Below are 23285 nucleotides of genomic sequence, written 5' to 3'. Positions count from 1 at the left end.
GGGACTAATATATGATTAAATGTAAAAATGTCTATATACATATACATATAGGTATATATATACATATAATTAAAAGAAAATATATAAAGTCTTTTACAAATTCAAATATATGAAAAAAGCTCTGGTATTTATATTTGTTTTAAAAATATATAAAATGGCATGCAAGACGAAAAATAAATGAAAAGCTATACTTTTAACAATTCGTATGCCAAAATTATTAATTCCCAATAATTGTAATCGGCATTCAGATATAATTAGAGTTCATTAACAGTTTCATTTTACAGCAGTGCACGTCGTAAATAAGCGTCTCCGATGCCGACTGTTGGCGCTTGCCGAGAGAAAATGCACGTAATTTCGCCGCGGCGTGGAACCAGTCGTAACTGAATGTAACTAGCGTTGTAAAATGCCCGGTAAAATCTCGCGGTTGGCCATTTTTATAGCGCGTAAACCGTTTTATAGGATAAAGACGCAACAAAAAACCGCGCGGACGATGCGCTTTCGGCGTGCGCATTCTCGGTGAGCTCGCGAGCGTAAAGTGACCGAGGGGAAGCGCGTAATTAGGGCTCACCGTGGTAAAACTGACAAGTACACGTCAATTAATGCAACGGTAACCGGCCCCGCAGTTACCGTCGTCCCATCGCGGAGGGACAATTTCGGAAAAAAAAACGACCTGCCTCGACACGCCACTTTGCTCTCTTCTTCGTAATCTGCGTGCATCCTTACAATAGGTTACTGGCGATTTAACACAAAGCTGACGCTCGCAAAACGAAAGATATGGACAAGCGAATAGGAAGTTCAGCGGAAATGTAAGACAGTTTTCTTACGAAAGCCATTGTCGGTTTAACAGATATTTGCCTGTAGTCTCATCGCATGACTTTAAAATTATTTGGGATTTTTAAGCCTATCACACAATACAAAAGTGCAAGCAATAGGAACAACGAATAAGCCGGGCAACAGAAATAATCACATTTCAACTTATCAAAAACTGTGTAATAACGCAATAGAATATGAAATAGGCAATAGAAACAGAATTTCCGACGCGTTGGATTTGTATTCTCTATTGCTTGTACCTGACTAATCACAGTTTTTCAGTTTTATTATAAGTTGAAATTGGATTATTTCTATGCCTTTCCTGTTCCTATTGCCTGTACCTTTTGTATTGTGTGATAAGTTTTAGAATGACATAAATATATCTCAAATATCGTTGCTAATGATTTTCGAATTTTACTTATGTTAGACATTAACATTAGAAATAAATGTGAACAAAAATAATATTTTTACGTAAATTTTTAAAAAATTCATAATTTTAAACATAATTTTAATGCACTATATTGAAAGTGTAAATCGTTGTAATAAAAGAATTGTTCACATGAATGTTCGATTGTATAATCAGTATGGAAAAATCTGCACAAACGTGAGATGTTTTTCATGAAATTCGTTAATGCTTATCACGTTTCTCAAGGCAGTACCTACTGCTTCTTAAGTGCAAGCAATCGAAAGCTTAATATGCGCCAGTGTTTAGCGCGATGCGCATCATTGTGGACAAATCCAAGTTGTCATGAAAAAACAAATTGCGAGATATTTACTTCTATCACAAGATAATGACGATGTCTATGAGTCACTATTGACACTATGCGTGCTCTCATTATACTACTGCGAGTAACTGCGTAAAATGCGCTTGTAGGATGAGATATACGATCAGTGCCCTACACTACATAAATTCAACCGGAATGAATCATCGAGATATCGTACCAAAGTTCATTTCTATAAAACAAGAAAACAATTCTTAATATATGTAGAAACTTTTCAGAAAATGCGTACATCACAAAGTAATTTAAAAACCAATTTTCCTAGCGCAATCTCACACTTACAACATCGAAAAATGCAAACATCAGTTTCGATATCGCTGTCACGTCTTTGCTGAATAAAAACGTGGTACTTCGATTATTCATAGCCAAAAAAGTGTGATATGTTTAGCGAAAGCAAAAGACACAACTTTTCTCAATGATACAAATGCGGATCACCTATATATGCGAAAATGATAACGTCGAAGTGCAGATCATATGGTATTAAACTGCTAAATTCCCGTTTCCTTTTTTTCGTCTGTTTTATTTATTATTGAAGATTTCACAGAAAATCCATTCAATTTTTTTTCTAATTATAAGAAGTGACAACGTTAAATTTTCTTTAAAAAAATAATTAAAGAAAATGATAAACACGTTAACGTTTCAGATAATCATTTATAGAAAATGAAAATATTGAATATAAGAATTATCAGCAGTATTATTACATAGTTTAGCATAATGTCATTTGAATCCGCAAAAACAAAAATTTTAAACGTTAAAATCTGCAAAAACTATAACGCGTAAGAAATATTTTTGCAAAAAAAAATTTTATATTTTACTTCATTATTTGAACAATCAGTGGAATTTTCTCATTTGCCTGATAAAAGAAAACCGTTTTTAATAATGATATTTTAATGATGTTATATAACTGTATATACTCTGTTTCGAGATCCGAGAAATATCGTTTCTTTTTCGCGGAAACACCCAATGGGAAAGAAATTATGGAAATGTTCCGATAAGACAACAAGCTTAATTGCACCAAGTTTGCTACGAACTGGGGGAAACGAACCATACAACAGTTAGACGGAAAACAGAATTGACTATTGTTGCGATAATTGCGAGAAATTATGTTACCTGCGGAACTGATTACTACTTACAATGGTAACAATGGTACGATAGTATGTTTGTTCGTTATACACGTAGTCCTTATTTAATATGAAAACATACATATAAGTACATGTGTAATTGCATATTTGAGCGCACAAGCAATAAAATCATTTTCATCGATAAATGAAAGTAATGAAAGGCTACAAAAATATCTTATGTAAACTTAAATATATAAAGGACAGTGCAATATATATTCAAATCAAATTTTCACATATTAAATAAATTGAGTTTCTTCTCTCCCCTCTCTTCTTTCTTTCTCTATCGTGTTAAAATATGTTAAAATGTGTTATTAATGATAATTATTGTCGGAAAAACATGCAGAGGTAATTTAAATGTTTCGTGATTTTAAAATAATTGATTAATTACAAGCCAGTTATATGGTATTATATAAACGCATTACGGACTTTCACGGTATTACAATAAAGATTAATATCTGCAAAGTTTCGCGTATCTTCCATGTAATTTTCACACGTAAGAAAATGGTGGCTTACATCACCGACGCACGCACGTCGAGCGCAATGTTAATGCACGAGTGTGATTATGAGAGAGAAAGAAGAGAAAGAGTAAGAGCAAGATAGATTTTCCACCTGCAAAAGAATAATATACCGGACAATGTAAATTACACTGCGGTAACAAAAATGCAGGCAACGATCGAGCGATTAAGCAATTTTAGCGGGCGGTAACCCCGCGAAGCACGGAACAATCACTATATAAGAACGTGACACAGCTGTCACTTGAATCATTTACATACTTTTACATACGTTATGAGAATGCCAGACGCATATTACTGCAACTTGCTTCTTTGTAACACGAGCAAAGTAACCATATTGTTATCGTCATCACTATGCATTATTTTAGTGTCACTCTTAATCCGTTATCCGTTAAGCATAAAATGTACGTTGCGTAAGCAATACGTGAACAAATTCTCAATGATTCTGCTTTCTACCCAGGCAAATCAATTTAACAAAATATCGCAACTCTTGCTTTCTTTCTGTTGCTAGCAGAATTCTGTTAAATATTAAAGAATAAAATTTAAATCAATACCTTAAGTTAAATAACATTTTGTTATTTTTAACTACCACATGTGTTGAAATTTATTATTTTAATACAAAACAGTATTATTTTAATTCCATTGGTTTAGTTAAATTAACGACATATTGAATAGAAGCAGTGACGACCTATATAGGAATAATTAAAAATGACTGAAATTGAATGTAATTTGACTATACGAATTTAACAATGTATCAACTTTATATTTTTAAGACTTGTCGTAATATTATCAAAATGAGATACAAATAGATATCGTTAATAATTGAATCATTGGCATTTCCATAACACGGTGATAATGCGATTTGAACGATAATTCTAACAAGTCAGACACAAACTAATTCCCAGCGTAACATTAATGATGCCCGCGTTTATCGTGCCAGTCGTTCACCTGGCCGCGTATTCGTGCGTATTATTGCGTATCATACTTAGGCAGCTCGGGGTAATTGTAATCACGCTAATGCATCTCGTTGTCGCACGTCCCAACGCGATGCATTGCGTTGCAACCATATCGTCTACGGTACGTGCACTGGATGACAACGAGAGACGCTTTCGAGATCGTTTCACGCGATAATGATAGCGTGTTGCACATGCACCCAGACAATAGATGGATGTGCAAGAGTGATCAATAGGTCAATGCAAGAGAAAATTAGCCATTCGCTCATTCCCTTTTTTTTTACATGTTTAACGATGCGTTTACATCGAAATTATTCTTGGACACATCTAATATATGTGCATAAAGTTAAGCCGTTATTAATGTACGAACTGAAAGTAATACTAATGTATAACGTATTTTTTTCTTTCCTATTTTGATTAATCTTATCTTCGCATGAAGTACGACGTGTCCGTGTACGTGTGCAAGCGCCACACACATACTATTCGCAAAATTTACAATTTATAATCTCTTTTAATACAATCAAGATTAGTCATTTACATTATTTTAAGCAAGCACATTTGCTTCTACTTTCTAACAAAAATATTCCCTTTATCTCCCATTGTCATCCTGCAAATCTATTGACCAATAAAAACATGAATAACGTATTTCCAACATTATACTCATGAGATAAAATTAGGAAATCTTTCTTGTGAATTCGCAAACTCTCGTGCCCAGTATCTCTGATTAAATACGATTTAATAAGTCTGTAACGTTGTACTCCAATCGACATACTATCATGTTACATTTCAAGCGCAATGATCGGCGCAAGATTTCGAGACAGAACGTATAATTTTACTTTTAATCATTATCGCGCGTAACGAGGCGCGTCAAGTTTAGGTGCGCAATAATAGCGCAGCAATAGAGCGCGCGCGGTTCAACCGGCGTACTTCATAATCATCGTCATCATCATCCCGGCCAGCTTATTATTATCGTTACCTTCGCGCTTACCACGGCGCGGATAACTGGAAGGAGGATTAAAGCAGAAATATCCACAATGCTGCGACGGCGACGGGTAAGGTAAAAAAAAGCGCCTCGAAATATCAGGCACAAGATAGAAGGTTGCAGCACACGCGCGAGCTTCGAAACAACATGTTACACAGGCGCCATAATCTTCTCACTGGCTTATGTCTTATTGTCTTTCATCGAACAAAGGCAGAAATTAATAATCACGAGACAGAACAATGCACGTGACCCGTCATGTGCATCCGCGATGCGTAACGAGACACGCGAAGCTAAACCGAGAATAACAACGCGCGCTGAATCAGACGCGTTGTATCATCGCGCGCGTCGACTTTACTCTTTTTATTACCGTTACAGGCTTTTTCTTATCACATTTCTATCACTGACTTTTACATGACTGAGAAACGCTGACAACAAAAAGTGTCATGTCAGCATCTAAAGCTTGATAAGAACAAAAATAATAATAGAAAAAGAAACGTATCTTCATTATCTTTTATCATTTTCTGCAATTTAATTAACATAAAAAATCCGAATAGAATCCAAATAGAATCTTTTATAAAGGATGTTCACACAATATCAAAAGTTATTATTCATAAACATATTCTACACCGTGAACAATTTTTCTCGATAAGACTGAGAAGAAATCTTAGAGTCATTCTAATGTTTTGTTTTTCTTCCTGTCTGTATTGTGTGTATAAAAAAAGAGGGGAATGTAAAGAATAACATGATACCTTAACACGTTATGCAACTGCGCAACGATATTCATGAAATAATAGCACCGAGATATATGCGACATCGTATACGATCGCGATCTCCGCGCACGTCATTGCCTTGCTCATTATCATTATCATTCTCACGCCTGCTTAACGGCAGCAGCCCGAGGAAAGTCAAGACTAGGCGCGAATGAAGTCATCTTCGCTGATACATCGATGCTTATCCCGGCAGCAGGCTTCCTTAAGCTTGACTCAATCTATTTATCGTATTACCTGGCGCACCCACACTATAGGAGAAAGACAACGCTAAAATAGTCGAACGGAAGAAACAGAGAAAAAAGAGGTTCAACGATGCGTGAACTACCAATGAATTGTTACCGAGCCCATGATCTCGAAATTCTATATGTAAAATGCTACGTCAGGTCGGTCCATTCATATTCGGCAGATAAATTCCCGCTGTTTACATTGATCATGCTAAGAGCAGAGAACAGGACTAATCATGTTGGCTGTAGAAGTGTGTATAATTCGAATTTTAATAATATTCTATATAAAGGGAAAGGGAGTGAGAAAATATCAATATTACACTAGTATTTATAGGCAAGCAATCAACTTTTCTTCTTGGTGTCTAAAAATAAATAAATAATAAATTAAATTATTTTATTCAATAATTATTCCTTATTAGGATACAAAAATTAAATTTGCGAACAAGACGCATAAAAAATTTGGCATGCAGATTAATCGTTACGAAAAATGCACGACAAAAGAGAAATTGATGTTACAGATGACGTCAAGCAAGAAAATTATATGAACAGTCGCATCGAACGGTTTAATATATGCATATACAAAACTACGCTCTTCGATACTTAACAAAGATCATATCCGCCGATATGATCTTCGCTAACGTTACGAGCATGTCCGCTGAAACTAGCATAATATATTACCGCTAATAACAACATTTGCTGTGGCCATTATTATTCATAAACGCGAAACATCATTCGCGCTGTTTTTCCGCCCACGCGGCCGATGAATTTATCACGGGATAAGACGCATTCGTCTTATCCGCGCCGTCCTACGTAACTGCGAGCACGGTATATCAGCGTCTCGTGGGTATCGACGTTTTTCCTTCCCGACGTCCAGGTCAATGATGCGCACGCATTTTTATCTCCTGCGGCTAGTTATGGCCCCGGCCGGTATAATAGCGGTTTTAACTACATTCACAAAGTGGCGTAATTTATTGCGCCATTATACTCGGCTAAGGAGCTGCTTGTTGCGAACGACGACGGGCCGCGGTGAGGCGCGCGTGCACACGGACGTGATTTAAGGTAAGGAGAATGACTACCGTGTCGCTATTATGGCTCATAAGCCCGATCGAAGCAGGTTTCAATCGACGTTCCCCGGATCGCGGATGCCTCGTTTATTCGTTCGGTCGTTCGATGAAAAAGGCCGCGCGCCGGCTCGTACTCACGTCGGAGGGACCTCTCCGTCGCGTCGACACGATAAAACTTTCATTACATATACAACGAGAAAGTAGATATCATGCGCGAGCATACGAAACCGGGCATGATTTAGTGGTTAATAAAATTGTGACAGCATGTAATTTATAACAATATACTGTGAGCTCCGCGAGCGAATCTGCCAGACATTTCGGGCGGATGTTATAGCCTGCACAAGTGATTTTTAGGCAGAAAATATCACGCGAACGAGGAGCGAGAGATATATCGAAATACAGATACATTTATAGGTAACTTAATTGTCGTGATTCGCTTTATGTGAATAAATTTATAAATAAGATGCGTTTAATCTCTTATAAGCGTTATGTCCTAAAAGATTAAAAAAAAAGGATATATTGTATAACCGCGCGTAATTCTTTTTTTAATCCAAAAAAGAACATTCTTACAGAGATATTTTATTCCATAAAGGCTTATGGAATAAAATTATTTAAACCGCGTATTTACATATATATTTATATGTCGAGCACGTTTTCCACGAAATTCAGAGCGCACCTGCGTAATATATATCATCAGCTTCCTGCACATTGTATCGGTTATTTATATAGGATTACATCGTCGAGCCAGATATTAATTTCGGTCAACGACAGTGACGCGACAAAGCAGTAGCGAAATTGCAGGGAACGTGCAATTTGCGAGGATTTACGATAATCTATCGACCGGCTGTCCCGCTGCCGGATCGTGTCGCGCCTATGTTTAATGCTCGGCCACTCGAAGGCCGACTTCGACTCCGAAATGGTTATCTTACACGCCCTCGAAGCAGCCTGCGCAAATAGCACCCTAGCCGTCCGCGAATGCGTGCACGAGCGCAATACGCGCGCACTCCCGGAAAGATTTCGCGATATTATCATACCTGGAGGTCGTTGGTGCACGACGAATCGTCTCGTCAGTAACGTGCGGCCACTTTTCACATTGAACGGTACTTAAAGGCCTGCGCTTATCGTTAAGTGTACAGGTTGCTCTCGAGTGTACACTTACCTCGCTGTACTCCCCCCGCTCTCCCGTCCTCCCGCCCGCGCCCTATCTTTCTCCATATTTTTCTCATTCTCCCTTTGCTCCGTGCAGCACGGTGTACGCACAAGTAATCCAACAAGAGAGCGTGGGAGTCGAGAAAACGCGTTTCCTTCGCGCGTTCCATTTGCGTAAGCTCGTAAAACCTCACGATCGAGCGGCTTGGCGGCGCTTATTAACTCGATCGCCGAACGTGCGCCTGCAATGATCGCGTCGACGCGTGTAAAACAAATTGCTGGCGCGCTCCGATTGTCTGTAAAAAAAAAGTATTTTCTTCGGCCGCACCGCATTAAGTTTTCTAAAGTAACGTCGCGTCTGTCGCGCCGCACGAAATACATCACTTCTTCGTACTATGAAATCGATGGAAATTGATAAAAATAACTAGCAATCTGAAAAGAAAGCGAATCTTAAATTTACGTTTTATATACTGCGTAAAATATCTCTATAGCACGTCAAAATTAACAATTACAAACAAAAAGACAAAGATTTTCTGAGGATAAGAAAATCGATTTCCAGATCAATTAATGAAAAAAAATTTAATTACGATACTAAATTTCAATATTCATATACCTTGCAGATATTTATTCTGAAATACAGCTGATTTTTATTGCACTCGAGATTGCGCGATAACGCTCATGTACGGTAAAGTTATTAGGCGCAGGTTATTAAGACAGTATTATAAATCTGATTTATTGATAGTGACAATACACGGGATAATCATCTATCTACTAATATTAATCATTTCCTTTTAATCAGATATAACAAGCGGGTAATAGCGAGAATGTATAGTTAAGCGTATATCAAAGTATTCATAAATATAGCGATAATATGATGATAGACATATATTGTGAAATAATTCAGAGAAAGACTCAGCACTTTTCATAGCACAATGTTGATTCTTGCCAACGCTTTCATAAAAGCTTAAAAACGTGATGCGAAGAAAATTCATTTATAATCATCATTCGAACATTGCTTCATTAACCACAATGATTTCAAATAAGACAGGTATTCATGGTGGCCTTCCAAGAAGAAAGACAGTTATAATAATTATTATAAGCATTCACACATCGATTGTATCACTAATATCTTGTAACTGATTGTGTCAAACCACTTATTAAGTGGTCAAGTATTAATAAATTAATTAGAAAAATATTATTTAATTTCATTTTGCAGATAGATCCTTCGCCAAAACGAATTTAATGAATTAACAATCACTTGAGTGTCGAAATAATTAATTTACCGTCATAAGAAGTTCAGTTAAATTAACTAAGATAAAAGCAAATATATTATAAAACTACAAGAAGTAAGTAGGGGAGAGTGGGGAAAATACGGACACCGAGGTAAGACCGGACACTGTTATTTTGGTATTTTTCTGTCATCCGTACCCTTCAGCAATAGTGTTACGTGTACAGGCTAGATAAACCTATCCGAGATAACGAATTATTTTGATCGATTAGAACATTTGCTGGTAAAGTGTAGGGAATGTGAGAAAGAAATTCGAATATCTCATAGTAATCATATAAAAAAAACATTAAGAACACACTTAAGTAAACATGGAATGTTTCTCGATAAAGACCACATACTATCTGAAGTTACGGAAATATTACTCGGACTTACAGAATATAAGGTAAAATGTTATAAATGTGATAAAATAATATCTCATATAAAGGACAGTGATGTATTAATAAGACATTTAAAAGTAAAACATAATCAAGAGACACGGTAGTGTCTCGCGCCAAGTAAAGTATACGCGGAGCGAGACCGACCGTGACTCTTTTACGCGACGCGACGAGTTGCGAGTACTCGAGATGTTGAGATCTCGATAACGAGTGAACGGATTAAGTTCTAAGTAGGCTTGATCGATAGCTTGGGGTCGACTTGAGGGGGGGGGGGGGGACTGTGTTTTTATTTTTCCGCTACGAGCGGAGATATTAGCCTAGTTTACACCGATCACTTGATACGCGTATTAAATAGTAAATAACTAGTAAATAAGTCTGATTATTGGCTGATCAGTTCAAATATACTATTTGATACGCGTATCAAGAGATCGGTGTAAACTAGGCCATTGCGACTGCACAAAGTTCAAATGTGAAAATTTTATTTTAAGATACTTCTACTAACGCTCTCATGTGCCATGCCATCATTTCATTGGCTGGAGTCGCGTCCTTTTCACTTTTTCGACACCAGGGCGGTGCTAGTATCGCCAGTTTCGATATGCACATATGTATACGTGTGTGTACTGCGCGAGTGCAGATAGTACGTTCAGCGCGCTGTCACAGTCAGTTTATCAGTTAACCTATCTCGAGAGACACACGAGGTTTGTTCGCGTCGCATACTCCAATATACACCAGAGACACTTGGATCACGGATAAAGGGTGGCGATTGGAGCAGATGAGTTTTTGGAGTGCGTTGGAGTGAGTAAGAGCATGGTGGGGCGTGCGACGCGAACAAACCTACGGTAGTACGCGCGGAGCGAGACCGACCGTGACTCTTTACGCGACGCGACGATTAATTCAAGGTAATTGTTTTATGTAATTATCCTATAATTATCTTATTCTATATATTACTGTTACTTATTTTACTGTTTACTACGTTTACGTGAGTGTTTACATACAGGTTAACCTATATATATTAACGACAGGAAGCTGATACTGAGATCAAGGAGCCTGTTCACACGAAGCGTTTCTGTCGCGCGATTGCGGCCGCGCGTTAACGTTTGGACGAGCCGCACGCTGTCGTGAGGTAAAGTAGTGCGATAACGCGCGCATACGCGCGTACGCGAAACGGCAATAACACCGTAATCGTGCCGGCGATATACTGAATTTGAATTGCTTCGTGCTTATCTGGAGATTCCGTATCCCAACATCGTGTTACCACCGCTGCCGGAAAAGAAGGTTCTCTACGCTTGGCAGAAAGTGACGACTGACACGTTCGATATTTTCGCGCGACGAACATTTCATGGGATTTTTTCAGCAGAAGGACGGTTGGAGAGAAAGTGTTAAAGAAACAGGTAATTTTTATTTTTTACGCATGATAGAAAAGATCATAGAAACATTGAGTTAAAGATTAAAAAATATCTTAATCATATTTATTATTTTTTGCATAGGGTATTTGCAGATCGCGGAATCGAAACTGAAAGCACTTAGCGTAGCGGTACGACTAAGAAAGCCGAACAAACGGTTTGAAACTGTAAAAAATTATGGAATTGAGCTGCAGGTATGCTACAAATTATTAAAAAGTACATAAAGGCTTGTTTGGATAAATCAATAAGTAAAAAGGAGGCACAATAAGAGCCAAGCGCAGTAATTAATGCGCAATATAAACGTTAGAGTGTCGATGTTTAACGCAGTCAAAAAATATAAACGAATTGCGCTGAAGATGACTAAAAAAAAGTCGAAACGTTCGCTAATCTTATGATGTAATGACTAACTAAGAATATATAATATTGCGCAAGAATTACTGCGCTTGGCTCTTTTATTGCCTCCTTTTTACTTAACGAATTAAAATCAGGATTTGAAAGAAACATTGAATTATGATCCAGAATCTGCTTCGGTATTTGATAACGGTGTTTTCTGGATTGATTACGACAGTATATGTCGGTTCTTTGACGTATTTTATTTAAATTGGAATCCAGGATTATTTAATTACACTTATTGCGTACATCAGTATGTAACTCTTATTACATCTGTATTATGTATTATGTAATTGCCCTTTCTTCTCGTATGCTATAGCAGTGATACGTTCAAGGTAATTCTATTTTATTATAGAATGTGGAAAGCTGGCATTGGACCTGTGAGAGATGCATACAATATTGGTGACAATCCACAATTCTCATTAGAAGTACAGAATAAAGGCTCTGGTGCTATTTGGATACTTCTTACAAGGCATATTACAAACATAGCAGATTTTCGACAAAATCAAGAATATATCACAGTTTTAATTTACCGTAATGATGGAAAAAGAGTATATACTATCCACGTAAGTGTTATAATGAATTTTTTTATTCAATTTATCCTCAGTTACCAACAAGTATATCATAAAATCTTGTTTATTAGACGATCCGCCACCGTATATCAATGGTGTAAGAATAAATAGCTCACATTACTTATGTAAAATCAAACTCGGTGATCAGAATGACGCAAAATATACTTTGGTCATATCTCAATATGAGAAAACAAATACCTACTATCTATTACACGCTCCGTGCATATGGAACATGTCCGTTTATATTACAGAAAATACCTCAACTTTATAAATAGATATGATAATAACATTTTTTCAATTTGTCGGCAGCGCGGGCTCGCGCCCGCTACGCGGCGCATCGCCAGTATCCTTTTCGCGTAATTAAAATTTAACATCGATTCCTATAACTAGAGTCGCTCAGCAGGCCCTAGCTAGAAGATAAATAGGATTCGTTGCTTGTCTGTATTTCATCCATCGACAAGAGCTGTACCTCGGATGGATGAAATAGAGACAAGCAACGAATCCTATTTATCTTCTAGCTAGGGCCTGCTGAGCGGCTCTAGTTATAAGAATCGATGTTGAATTTTAATTACGCGAAAAGGATACTGGCGATGCGCCGCGTAGCGGGCGCGAGCCGAAGCGGAGTATCCGTGACATATGTCTGTTAGCAGCGCTCCCCGTCGGCGCTGCTCGGCACTGCTCGACTGTGCTTGACCAGCTCGACCGAGAGTCCGATGCTTGAAGCGATTTAGAATATATATTAGATGAGAGGTGATAAGAGAAATGATTCTCTTTTGTCATCTGATGGCACGAGCACGCACAGGGTTTACCCTCACAAAGTTACCTGGAACAAGGCTCGCCAGACTTGTATCCAGGACGGAGATAAAGAAAATAATTCATGATATACCATGTATATTGAGCGATCGTCATTGAATGGATAATATTACATGTATTTGTATAATCAGCTCAAAGTCGCTTGTATCAGAGAAATTAGAAAAATTAGCAGAGAGGATTTCTCATCCGTATTTCACACGTGATTAGGTCATTTGACTATTTATATCAATTCGAATTCCGAGGAAAGGATTCTTTCGCGTATGTTACAAGAGATAAACGCGAACGCGACTTGTCTCAGTCTTAACGATCATTACGAAGAAGGCGACTGGGTTACCATCACGGACCAGGCTATACAAGACACAGAGTATATCAGATGAGTAAAAAGATGACAATAATGCATACCCGCTAACAAGATCAGAATTGCGCAATTCTAATTAAGATTCAGAGAATGGACAATGTAAACTATAACACTGTGCATATTTCATTTGCGAAATCTCTACGTAAAATCTCTACGTTACTTTAAGAGTTTATATCGGTGTGTCGCAGATATAAATCGCGCGTGAATATATATTTGTAATGATACAAATAAATAATACTGTATTTTCGCGTGATTTTTGTATTCTGAATTGATTAACATTTTCAACATCTTACTTTCGCGAACGGCGCTGATATCAAAATGTTTGTACAATAATCCAGACGACATGCGAAAGGGTACAGATGACAAAAAAATACCAAAATGGCAGTATCCGGTCTTACCCCGGTGTCCGTATTTCCCCCACTCTCCCCTATAGCGGATAATAATTAACTAAATACCAATTGAATACGTATAATATAAATTCATAGATAAGCAAACGCCAGCAAGACATGAAAACAGTTTTATAGAGAAATATTTTTATAGTCGCTAATTATCATAATAATCAAGCTTAATTGACAAATTAGATTTTAGATTATACGTTATCGGTTTTTATACCGAAATAAAACTTTGCATACGATTAAAAAGTAGCGCCATAACGTTATAATTATGTCGATGAACGATAAACATAAAAAACGGCTGCGAGTTAACTTCGCCAAGGCCATCAGGCTGTAAACGCGCAGGTCCTAGGTTGCCTCGATTAAGACTTGCGCAAAAATGGTAAATAATAATCATAAAAAATTAAATATTTACAGCCTTGGGCAACTGCGTTAAAATATCTCTGCATACGAGGAAGAAGGAAGCTATTTATTATAACCGTGAGATAAGAGCTGAGAGAATGGAATAAAACTTATATAACGTAAATAGCCGTACATATACGCGATGTACACACGTAACAAGACAACTATTTACAATTTGTAATTACCGGAAACAACCGTGCGGAACTCCTATCGACCAGATTGCCATGGTAGTAAAGTAGCAAACTATGTATTGTGTAAATCACGATCACAGCTTATATATATGGGTAGACAAATTAAACAATGACAGTTGCAATTAATAGAATTTCCGGTTATTTCTTTACATTTCAACAAAAATTGCTATTCATCAATTATCGTCATTTTTCATACAATTTCTCATAAAAATTTTGAATATTTTTCATTTTGTCAAATTTTTGATTATGTGTTTCAAAGTATTAACAAATAATTTCGATACGTTCGAAATGGTTTTTTTATGTACTTGATACTTGGTCGAATCAAGTTCTTTACAATTATGCATTTATTACTTATAAATTATTCAATTATAAGAAACTAATATATACATATATATACTAAATTAAAATTCACGAATAATGTGGATGCATTCTAAATTTAGTCTCAACTCCATTTGTGAGAATTTGAATAGAAATTTCTACATACATTGTATACAATCATTAAGTTAACACGTAGCGATTATCTGGTCAAAAGCAGGTTTTATAAAACTATACCGTAATGCAATAATGTTACATAGTCTGTAAACAGAATAGTGATCATCATTCATACTATGCAATGCTTATTACTACACGACATTACTTGCAGCAAATAAATTATAAGTCATACGAGATGTGCAAAGATCGAGAACGCCAGAATCAATCCATTTCTATCGACATAAATTTAAAAAAAAATTGCGAGCAAAACAACCGATTCAGTCAATTTTGCACGAGATAATCCGAGACATCATCAGAGATACTGAATGTACAGGTGATTATCACGATTGCTTCGATTCAAAGTTTCAATTACGAACAATTTATCTCCGTTTGCTACCCATAATCGAGGAAACATCACTCCAAAGATCACAAGTTTCAGACTAGTTACGATAAGAGAAATAGTGGCAAATAAGTGAGATGGACGCACAGTGAAAATGACGGTTCTCTAAATAAATTTTCCTTTTTAAAGCAACTTACTTAAAATTTAATAGATATGATATTTGGCAAGTGTAAAGAATGGCCAATATATATTTAAACATAAAAATCAGTTATTTTTGTTTTTAGAAATCCACAGTATCTGTGAAATTTTCGATTTCTAATGATTAGATTAAATAAGTTAATGTTTAGTGAGATGCAACAAAATATAATCCTTTTACCGCAATTTTTTCAATAATAATATCAAACTATTTCTTTCCCGATTTCGTAACCGCACAACTTGATAATGGAAGAAAAACAAAATTAGTAACCCCCGTTCATTTATGTACATGAGAGAGTGGTAGCCCACGTACAGTCATTAAAATAATGAGCCAAGTCATTTCCTGTAAAATGATATCGGTAATGCCACCCTGGTTTTGCATAACGTGTAGCAGATCTAAAAAAAAAGGGTTCTGATAAAGATCGCTGAATCTTTGAACGACAAGCTCGAGTGCGGCGACTTTGACAATTCTCTGTCAATCAACGACATCCGCTTACATTATTTATTAAACACGTTACTTCCGTTACGCTTCTTTTGGGCATATCCTGAACATTTATACGCGCGCATATGAAAATTCTTGATAGCAAATTTAAATTTTGAATATAAATTATTTGTCATGTAAAATATGTTTCAAAACTGTCTCACTTCGCTTCAGATGCACCGATGTTTTTTAAGAAACTCAATCGATATTTATCTTGATTTCTTGAGTCCTTAAAACGTCGAAATAGTTTTAAAAGTACTCCAGTTAACTGAATAAAAATTATTTCATTATGCATATTGAGCTCATTTTCTGTTACATTTTTCGCATTATTAAAAACGTCCGAACCGATCGAGGGCGCGTATCGGCTTATTTCACGACCTTGTTAAGAGCGGTCATGTGCCAGGTGCAACGCGTAGTGATATGGCAAATTTGTGACGTGTCTCCAGAACCGCTCATTACTCGGTGCACCTGAGGCGAAGTCACACGTACTTATTGGATCCGCTGCTTTCTGGTAGCCGACACGTCTCTCCAAAAGCGTGACCGTCAACGGGCAAGAGACCGCCGCGGCCGGGCACTGTCATTATCCTCCTTTACTTCCAATTATCGCGAGCTCCCTCGTGTCAATGTGCACGCTTATTCCACGAGCTCGCAAGTAAGTACGCACAAGCGGCGCCTTAATCTTCGCGCTACGATCTCGTGGCCGGCTAAATGTCGCGCCCGCTCGATCGCAATTTTCGATCGCGCCTATGTGTCGCCATGTGCGTCTCGCACGTCCATACACGCGTACGTACACGCAGCGCGGCATCTGCGGCCGACGAATTCCGAATTTAAAAATCGGGTAATGAACAACCGTTTCTCTATAACGTCGCCGGACGAGGTAAGTACATGTTACGCGGTATTCGAACCAATTAGCAAACGACAGATTGCTGTTTCTACCTTTCTACCGCTTTACCGTTTCGCGTTTTATCAAAACACAGTCATCTTACGCTGCTACTTAAAGCTGCAAAATTAATGAAGAGGATCGTTACGGCATCAGATTTTGCTTCTTCATTTTTCTCTCGACGATATTCTCCAACCGAATATTCCCGATTAAGCAATATAAGTTAACATATTGCAGGAGATAAATAAACAATATGAGATGACATGTTAACAAATATGTTAACAGATAATAAATGCAAAACTTTATATTTACAACATCCTCATTTACCTATTGGTATATACTCTTCATATAATCATCGTAAATAAAATTTATACCGACTCATTATAACATATGTTAAAATTACATAACGCGATTAATGGATTTTCGTGCGATGCTTCTACATAATAAATTAACATCACGTCAACGTAACGATCGGAAAGGTGCTCTCGTTCCCATAATTGTTCTAACCCGCACAGATTGATAACGTCTCGTTAAGGCGGCACGATGGCGACAGAGAGGAACGGACGCGGACGGTTTCGCGATTGTGCTGCGCGCTGCACGTCGAGGAGGATGGCGTTAATTGGCTCGTCGGCATTTATCCGACAATTATGAATATCGGTCGCCGCGCTCGTAAATAATTCTACGCCACGCGGTGCGAGTCTCGATGCGGGTGATCGGAAACGCGCCCGTAACTTCTTGCACGCACCTGTACCGATCCATCAAGGAGTTGCCGATCGCCGTGCGATAGGAAACGCTTCGGACACGGAGCGCCAACGTGCCTGCGGGTATACATCGGAATTTGTTGCTTTAATTACAGTCGAAGCGACGCGACGATCTATATCAGCAACATTATGACAAAACCGGGGCATCTCTCGCCTGAGTCCTGACTTTGTGGACCAAAAGTCTCGCCGACGCAAACTTGACACTTTCATAAATATCTCACGTATAATCGAACGGCTGCATGATGTTTCATAGCAACTTTGATGCGTAAATTGTCTTGATTTTTTCGTTGATTAGCACATTTCTATAAAAATTGATATCACGGAAAAAAGGGATTTGCTATACTATACGGACAACTAAAATTTTTTGCTGCGAGAGCTAATTCATTTTGCAATAATAGTAAAACCTTTTGCTGCAATAGCAAAGTTCAGCAAAACTTTTTGCTATTGCAACAAAAGGTTTTGCTATTATTGCAAAATTAATTAGTTCTCACAGCGAAAAATGTTAGTTGTCCCATATATTTAACAAATAGATTTGCTGTTGCACCAAAACCTTTTTTCCGTGTACTTTTCTATGAATTGTGCATATGTTGTCTTTAACATGCGCCATAATATTAGAATTGTAATGTATATATTTAACAATTATTTGTTAAAAATATATATATAATATAGATACAAAATAAAAATTCAATATTTGTACACGGTGCTTATGAATTGCATTCATTTTTTATCGGCTTAAAACATTATTACATAGTTTCACAACCGTTCTAATAAAAATGTAAAATTATTATAATAAGAACGTTTGATAAATTGGCGTACGCGGGTAATAAAGTTCGTCGCACATGTAAATGCTCCGTCTGCAAGCTGTCTCAAGATGCGTACAGAAAACCTGTCGTCTGATAACAGTGAAGTATCGTGCGTATATTATATAATTAACGGCGCAACACAATCTGTTCACGTTTCATCAGCCATGCTGTTGAACATCTTTCTCAATTTAGATCACTACTGTCATCATCATTTATCTGGCGCACATTAATAAAGGAATTATATTAAAAATTGCCGAAAAATGCAATAAGCTGTCTGTATAGACCATTAGCATTCGATAATATCGCATGATAGGCCGGTTGTTTTCAGCACTATCCCTGCATGCGCTTGTGGACGCGCGGGAAAGGTTTTCTTTAAAAAAAAAAGTATCCCCCTACTCTTCCTCGTGAAGCCTCACAGTCGCAGCTGCCGCGTGATCGGCATTCCACCGTTTTACACGGTAACACATCATAGTTTAACCCTTAACGAAGCACGTACTACCATCACGCACCTTCCGCGCGTATTGTAACACCAAAAAGTGTCACACATAAGAAATCGCTCCGGAGCTATGTACACCTGCCCCCTATTTTTCGATGTTATCAGATTTTTCAATTGGAGGAGACTTGAGTAGTAGAATAGCAGATAATATCGTACAGCATGTATGCAAAAAAATTGACGTGAAGCTAACAGCACCATTCGCGTAATTAGTAACGGCAATCAGTGGTAATGCAATTGTTCATGAACGATTCCTGATATAGTTTTTGTAGAACACATACTGCCAGAAATTATCACTATTCTAATTGTTCTCTATAACAAAAAGTAAGAGAAAATAAAATAAAATAAATTAAACTAATAGAAAAAGAAATCATGGATATTGGTCCTAATAGTTGTAAGCCCCTTATCGCAATGCTTAAAAAATGGCTTCTCTGTAATTTTATCTTTTAGATTTTTTGGAATAGACAAATATACAGAGCTCAGCACATACTTTCATGGTTCAATGAATCCGTAATGACGACGAAATTAGAAATTCTTGGTTCGCATTAGAATATAAAACGTCGTACGTGAACCGTTAACATGCGAGATACACTCAGGCCGCTTTCATGATACCGCTGCTGAACCTTAAAACGGAAGCACACGCTTCTTTGCATTCATGCCAGCCATTGTCCGGTACCGTGCAGAATGATGCGTTCTAACGCACCAGTGACACCGGTGTTCGCCATCAACGCGTTTCATCGCGCATTCCATGCATCGATCGAATTCAAAAGACTTGCCGCCGCAGCAAACAGAGACCGTTAGAAATGTCACCGTGTAATTGAAGTCTCCGGCTATCGCGCCATCAACGTCTAAAATACGTACGTTCCGTAAAATCTGATCGAGTATTAACAAGCTCATAATGTATACCGTGAATTTTCGGTGCGATCTTATGCTTCTCGCCATTATCTTAATTTAATTCTTTTTCACAAATAGATAATTTTCAAGCGATTGAATAAACATTAAAATAACTGCAACGCTATGCACTTTGCCAATTCCACTGATTATATCCTCAGCTGGAGAGAAGAAGAACGTTTTCTACCGCCTAATTTCATTTTAATCGCATCCGACAAGAAATTTACTTTATAAGTTCCTGATGTACGCTCTGCGTCTCTACCTTTGTAAAGCACTGCAAGAAATTACTAGTTTGTCTACATGAAATAAGAGTTACTTAATTTCACATTATCTTCAAATAAAAATTATTACCGACAAACTTTTCTATCACCTTTTTTCTTCGCTACAGGAATAATATGCGTAACAACCAAAATTTAATTTTCCAAAATCTTCATTTTTAGGATTTTATATGTGTGACGAAATATGTCTGTAATCGAAATTGCTTAAAAATCTTTACTATGGAATAAATTGAATTTAAATTCAAAACATTTATCTCTAAAATAATTCTTGATCAGTATAAGACAAACTATCTAAACTCACAATCAAGATAGTTAGTTTAGACACTAAATATAGACTTCGTAAACGCGACTAGAATTGTCTGATGACTGTACGATTGCATGAAAGCGCATAGTGCGTACCTCCGCGATGACCTCCGTACGTCCACCTCTCTGATTCCTGGCCGTGCTTCCCGTCTTTGTCCAGGGGGGACCAGGATAGACGCGGAATGTTATCTCTCGGCTTAGGCGGTTTATGGCGGTTTTCAATAATAAAACAAACGACCGGCACGGACGGCGGCCGCCGGCAGCGGCGGCGGCAAGACAAAATGACGGAGTCCGCTATTACAGAAAATTTTATTAACAAGCCGATCCCGGAAGACAAAGCCGTGGCGGTGCAACGTGTGCCGCAGTGCGTAAATCAACGGCGCTGGCTCGATCATTAAGCCTCTCTTTCTTGGCACCGGGACTATCTCCGCTGCCAGCCAGCAGCGTCGTAATGCGCCACCTCGTATTGTTTTCTTTTCGTATGCATGCAGTTGCACACGCGATCGGTTTTTATGCGCGCGCGTAATCGCTCACCTCCGATGTTTCTCGCGCGTGCTTCGAACCGCGCGACGCGCGCGTTTTCTTCTTTCCCGAGAGGCAGAGAATCACTGAGAACCTCCTTCACCCAGATAATGCATCCGGTAACTTTTATTAATCCACTTCGAACAAAGAGTCTTCCTTTTCAAGGAATCAACGACTACATAACGATTTCTAACCGGGAAGAAAGGAGAATGAGATTAATGGCAAAGGCGTACGGTTAATCCCCTTGCCTCGCCTCGAATCCTTACATAAATGCACGAACTAACTCGCAAAGCAATTACCATTTATTCAAAATATATTTTTTGGACGGTATCTTGAAAATATAAATTTTCGATTCATTAGAAGAGATAAATTCACGATTTAGTGTATATATACGTGGAATAAAAACTCGTGGAGTATCCGAATCCAGGCGGAAAAAGCAGATCCTTGTTGTTTGATATGTATCTCGGAGAAGCAAAGTATCCCGGTACGCCGTCTTGTGATTATGACTCGTACAAGTTATTTCCCTATCGGAACTCGCACTTCCATGTAATCCGAATCGCACGCGGTCTCTAACAGAATAACAAACGAGCGAGAGGCATAATTTGCAGCAATTTCTCATCCCGTTTAATTTCTGACCCCTCCAACCGCCTCTCTCCCTTTCCCCCGGTTCCCCTGATCGGCACGCACTAAATATCCATTTGAGTATCGTTCCGTATATACGCACGCCTCTAATTATCTCTCCACGAGGGCCGCTCGAATTCCTACGTCTCTCTTTTGCAGGAGTCGGACCTTAAATTCTCATCAGACGGTTCCAGACGGCGGATCCGCTTTTAGTCGCGATAAAAAAAAGCATAATTCAATAGGCGCTATCTGGGTAACAACAACCTGTCGGTCAGACCGGGGTCCTGATCATTTCGGTAGCCGGGCCCCTTCTTTTCTCCTCTTCTTCCTCCTCCTCTTCCTCCTCGCTCTTCTTCCTGTGCTCGTTCTCTCGCCGGCGCGGCGCGGCGCTCTCCCGCGAGGACCCTCGCGGTCCGGGCTCCTCGGCAACGATAATTACCTATAATTAGCGAGGCGGCGTACCTACCCGCGGCGATACGTGGTTTCGCGTGTAGTCATTATGCGTTGCACGCTCCTATGCGTACGACTATATTTCTTGCGTACTGACAGCACCAAGACTGCCCACTGCGGCTACGACTCTGGCCGCGTCGTACGTACGGGACCCCTGCACCGCTACACCGGGATTCCTAGAGGTCCGACATTCCTATCGCAGGTCCTCGATTTTCATTCGGCGGGCCCGTCGCGCCTCCGCGCCGTCACGGACGCATATTCACGTAGCATGAGTCATCGAGACTTTTTGACGTTTGGCGAACCGCATACCTCCTCGCGCGAATGAAAAGAGCGAGGGATAAAAGTATCGATTTAATTTATCGAGAGAGAGAGAGAGAGAGAGAGAGAGAGAGAGAGAGATGCGTAAATTCTTTTCGCAGAGCCACGAGGAGAATGTCTCGTCCATTAGAATTTACAGACTACTTTTATCCTTCGTGAATTATAATTCTCTTCGTTCATTCAAGGCCTCAGAATATCGAATCTAATTGCAATTTCTCTAAGAGTTCATAAAAGCAAAAATAAATATTGATTTATAAATGACTGTCATAAAGTTATAAAATCATGAAATGAAAGGTATATGTGGATTCTGCGCAAGCGAAAAATGTTTTGTGACAAATTGGCAAGCCGGACTAGAGAATGTAATCACACGTATGTATAAATCGATTTAAATTCTTTATAAATTAAGGAAATCCATAAAGTACGTCCCTCCCCAACTCGTGAATTCACCTCCGACATCGCGGTAACGGGATTGTTACACAAGCTTATTTCTAATCATCTTCGATCTCCGTCTACCTTCCGGCCATATACATAGCTCAAAGATCACGCGACTATAATTAATTACAAATGTCTCTGCGTTGGAGATATTATTCATAGGTCGATAATATGATTGCGCGTATGTTTACGCCACGCGAAAGCATCGATGAGATTGGAAAAATTCCTCCTATTTGAAAAGAAAATACACGTATTATTTTCGGATTGAGGCGACACCTCTTGAGATTTATAACTTTATTCTATGATAAGTTATTTTATATATATGCGTATATATAAATTTTATACATATTGTTTAAAGTATAATCTTATTTTCTACGCGATGAATAATAATGGAATTTTTATTACTTTTTTATTTTCATACATATATTTAAAGTTTTTTAAAAACTAATTAGGAATTGAAATATTTCTAAAAAATAAGAAAACATTGCATTTTTAAAAT

The 23285-nt window shown here is 38.1% G+C and overlaps 1 protein-coding gene and 1 long non-coding RNA gene across 3 annotated transcripts in view; one reads left to right on the top strand and one right to left on the bottom strand.

The window, feature by feature from the left end:
• The window catches only part of Mesr6 (misexpression suppressor of ras 6), a 618760-nt gene that overhangs the window by 504394 nt on the left and 91081 nt on the right, over positions 1-23285 (bottom strand). The gene's annotated exons all lie outside the window — the stretch shown is intronic.
• On the top strand, positions 10652-12764 carry LOC139809518 (uncharacterized). 2 transcript variants are annotated; one of them, XR_011731118.1, is made up of 6 exons: positions 10657-10925; positions 11049-11149; positions 11257-11417; positions 11514-11623; positions 12175-12385; positions 12463-12762. It is a non-coding gene; the product is annotated as an uncharacterized lncRNA (long non-coding RNA). The 2 variants fall into 2 exon arrangements; XR_011731117.1 differs by having other exon boundaries at positions 10652-10925; positions 11049-11417; positions 12463-12764.

Source organism: Temnothorax longispinosus, chromosome 3 (assembly GCF_030848805.1).
Source record: "Temnothorax longispinosus isolate EJ_2023e chromosome 3, Tlon_JGU_v1, whole genome shotgun sequence".
Lineage (NCBI taxonomy): Eukaryota > Metazoa > Arthropoda > Insecta > Hymenoptera > Formicidae > Temnothorax > Temnothorax longispinosus.
This window is presented reverse-complemented; position numbering and strand designations above follow the sequence as displayed.